This window comes from Passer domesticus, chromosome Z (assembly GCF_036417665.1).
Source record: "Passer domesticus isolate bPasDom1 chromosome Z, bPasDom1.hap1, whole genome shotgun sequence".
NCBI classification, from domain to species: Eukaryota; Metazoa; Chordata; class Aves; order Passeriformes; family Passeridae; genus Passer; species Passer domesticus.
In genome coordinates this window covers 31,737,255-31,741,752 of record NC_087512.1, presented here as the reverse complement: position 1 = coordinate 31,741,752, position 4,498 = coordinate 31,737,255, and positions in this window count along the sequence as shown.

The following is a 4,498-nucleotide window of genomic DNA, read 5'->3' as shown; positions in this document are numbered from 1 at the left end:
TGTGTGAGTTCAGTTAATATGTGACTGCTGTCACATGCCTCAGAACTGGGGATACAAAGATTGTGCAATCAAAATTCTCTACTGACTCATGAAAGACTCAGAAAAACCTTTGGCTGATTTATATTTGGAATCAATGCCATATTGCTCTTCATTAATACTGTGAATCTACAGTCTAGGGTATGTAAATAGGTACCTTTATTTTATTGGGATCTTTGCTTGAAAAATATAGAAGTTTATAAAAATGACAGAAAATCACAGGTTAAATGAAAAAAATATGATGAACTCTTCTTTCACAAATTCCTAAATTTAATTTTTTTTTTTATCTTTACCTTCCTGTGGGAAGGAGAAAGAAGGAAAAGTACTGTCTTCTAGAGTGTGTCTGCACAGAAAATTATGGAAAGGTTTTCCAAGGAAGAGGGATTATCTCACAATCTTTTTGTCTTTCTCTTTTGTCAGGGAAGAAAAAGGCAAACTTTGCAAAACTATGAAAACTGTGACCTAAGGATCTTCCTGAGTATCTATCTGTTTGACAAGAGGTTCTGTGTTCCCCCAGAGCTTCCCTGCCTTATTACTCCCACCTGCCTTCCCTTACACACAGTGTAATATACTGAATTACAGTAGAATGAGGCCTCCAGGGCACTGAAAATGCATAAATAACTACACTGTTATCTATGATCTTACAGAAGCAAGGAGCTAATTATAGATATCTTCTTATTATATTGTCCTACATTTTTCCTGGTGGATATAGACACATCTCCTCCTCTCCTTAAGCTAAAACTATTAAAGGAAAGCTTTGTCTTAGCTTCTTATTCCCCAAGTGAAATTTTCTCAGTGAATGCTTTTCAGAGCAGAAAGAATCTTCCTGCTTTAATTTTGTTCCTTTTTTTTTTTTTAACCACAATGGTTCACAATATTGCTGCATTTTTAAAAGAGAGAGCACAGCAGCCTGCTGCTGGATAAATTTACTGAGCTCCTAATCTTGTGATACTGTTTTTATGTCTCCTGTCAATAGGGAGCAGCATTTAAAGATGGAACTCTTTTCCCAAATTGTATCACACTTCCTGAGTCTTATTTACAAATACAAAATTAATTGGTGAGGCAGGAAAGGGAGCTGAAGGGATTATTTTGTGCTTTTAGATCTGGTGCTCTAACAAAAGAAATGGACAGAAAAGCACAAATCATGATACTTCATCTAAGTAGAAGGCATCTAAACAGTAACTATGAAAGCAGCCTTTACCCATCTTGCACTGACATTCCCAGTAGGAATTTTTTAATGAGAAAATTAAAAATTAAAGACACAAAAGTAACTAAGAAAAGTGTTAAAAAACAAAGGTTACGTTTTACATCAGCATACATCTGTTTCACTCCATTTGACTTAACATCTAAGGAAGGCAGAGATACATGGGGTAGTTTATGTTTAAAAGTCTCATAGCAACTGCTGATTTCTCTACATTCTTATATCAGAGACTTTAATGGTACACAGAGTAGAAAAAGGACAAAGGAAATAGAACAGAACTTTAAAACTGGGCCCTAATCCTCGATTTGCTCTTCTGCTGTATAGTTACTAGTAAATCCCTTTCTATCTCCAAAAGAAGATAGATGTTTCACAAGTGGTTCCTTACCTCTTGTGTGTTGATGCTTGTAACCCTAGTAGGGCAGCTTCCAATATACTGACACATTTCCACTTTCATTTGTAAGAGATAAATATTCTAGCATGCACACCATTGAAAATTAACATTAAAGTCATTATCTGAAAATGTAAATACTCCTATTGCAAATTTTGATCCAGCTGAATTTTTTTTTAAGCAGAAGCTTGAGCTGATTGTGAGAGAGCAGCTGTACATTTATACATATATGTATGCTCTAGGTTATTTTTGACAAAGAAGAGAAAAAAAATATAAAAGAAAGTGAAGTTTCAGAATGCCAACTGATGAAGGGGAATGATTTTTACTGCTTCACTAACACCCACTCCCACCCCATCATGCATCAGTTACCCCACCAATAATGCTGCTTTATTGGGATACATATTGGGAAAAGAAAGAAAGAACACAAAAGGTATCTACATGTATATATATGTACTTATATGTACACGTAGAGAGACTTTTAAATTTGTTGCATGAAGCAATACCCTAATATCATAAGGCTCAGCCTGTTTGTAGCAGTGACCTGTCAGAAACACAGCAGGTGCCCCTGAGTGCACCGGCTGGCAGAGGCCTGAGGAGCTCAGGAGCATGATGGCACTAGGAGCCCCAGGGCACTCACATAAATGCCTGTTTGCTGACACAGAGCTGTGTAACAGCCTAATGAAGCTACACATAAATAATAGTACAGGTGGAGTTGTCTAATGTACAAAACAACAAAAATGTGCAGCTGTTTTAGTGCTTCAGAATCAGGTACGAGGAACTGATTGTGCTGTCTTGTTCTGTAATTTATATGAATGTCTCTCATTTGTTACTGCATATTTACTCCTCAACCTGCACAAGAAATAATTGTAAGCTATTAATTTTCTAAAAGAAAAATTATTTTCTGCCTTTTTTTTCTACTTATGTAATTCCTTCCAATTCCTCTATATTGTCTTAGTTTAAAGTGACAGGACTGAAATCAATGGACAGCAACATTGATTTTCTGCATGCTGACAAGCACACAGTTTTCTAAGGAACACAAATGATTCAGCCCTAGTTGTAGTGTCCAAATTATCATCAGCCTATCATAAATACTCAACACTGGTACTAGCTACGGTGTGATAAATTTCAATTCCACTTCTTGTCAGAGAAGAGAGTTTTCAACAGACACTAGGATCTTTCTCTGTAGTGCATTTCAGCTGCTGTTTTGTAAATCAGTTTCACATCAGCAGCTTGCAGCAGGAGTAAAACCAACTGGAAAATAGAGGCCTTTAGTCACAGGTTTGGATAAGCAATGTTTTCACATAGTTCCCTTACCTTTTCCCATTGTCTCAATATATGTTTGATTACTGACAGTATCTAAATAAATGTCAAGTGACGACAAGGAGAAAATTATATCAAAGACCGAGACAATCCATAGTGCGTTCTCAGCAAAGGTGAAAGTGGTAAGAGACTGTTCTCCGTATTTTTCCCACTATTACACTACCTTTCACCTCTTCTGGATCTTAGGTACTCTATCAGCAGTCTTGGGAAACTTCAAGAAAGACTGAGATGAATACATATTTGAGAGGTGACAAACATGAGGCAATCATTCTTGTACACATAAGGAACACTTGGATAAGGATCCCAAGGGCCCCAGATTAAGCTGTTCAGGGCTAGTAAGGTCTGTTAATGCTCTCAGAATCCAAAGACAAAGTCTGAGGGAGCTGGGCTGGTTCCCCTTGCAGAAAATATAGATTCTGGGATACCTGATAGGTATCTGTTACTACCTAGTTGGAGAACACAGAGAAGATGAAGCCAGACTCCAAATGGCACTGTACAAGTCTACTAAACAAGAGACAATGAGAAGTCTGAGACTTTCTGATAAATTCCAATGAGCTGTAAGGAAAACACTTTTACCATGATAAATCAAATAAGGGAACTAGTACTCAGAGACACTGTAAGACGTGAATCACTGGAAGTATTCATGACTCAGAACACCGAGGTCTGGAGGCTCTGTATCTGATTAGACCTGCGATGAACAAAGACTAGGTTAGGTGATCTCTGGAAGTTCCTTGTGACCCATTACTTTGTGAATCCATTACTAGAAGCAGCATTATCTTCCTATTGGAGCATGACAAGAGAATGGCTCCAGAATACAGAGTGAGCCTGCAGCTATGCACTGAATACAGAATTTGTATTTGAGAGAGATAGCTGGTCATGTATACTGCTAGTTTTATCAGGGAGCTATGTCACTTTTCACATAGAATATTAAGTTGGATTAATCTTAACCTGCTCAGCCTGAGGTTTACAATAACTCTAGAGCCACATTGAACTCTTTATAGAAGCATGAATGAGAACAGCTGTCACATTTGTAAAATTAAGTTAAATTACTCATTACCAATCCAATTTTTTTTCTCAAAGAATGTAATGATTTAAACTCTAATATCAAACATCTGCACTTTGCCTATTCCAAAACAACAATTCATAGTTCCAAAAGCTGGTATTACACGGAGAACCGCTTTGTCAAGAAGTGGATCAGCTTGCTTTACCATTTCTCTTATGTAGCATTTAAATGCATACAGAAGCTTTTGAGTCAACAGAAAGTCACAGACTTCCATACCATGTTAATTCTATCTCTCTCTCTCTCTAACTTACTTTGAATTTTGTAGCTTTCTTTGAAGCAGCATTAATTGCTGTCAGTTTCAGGTGTGCTCCTTGTGCAGTTTTGATTAGGTGATTTGCATATGGCTAATCTGTATAGAAACCTGACCTTGAGCTTAGGTATCAGCAGGCACTTCTCTTAACAGTGGTATGAGCTAGCCATGTCTCTGACCTAGATCAGGGAGAAAAGATTGTCTTCAACAATAAAAGGAAAGATGCCCTGTGAAATTTAT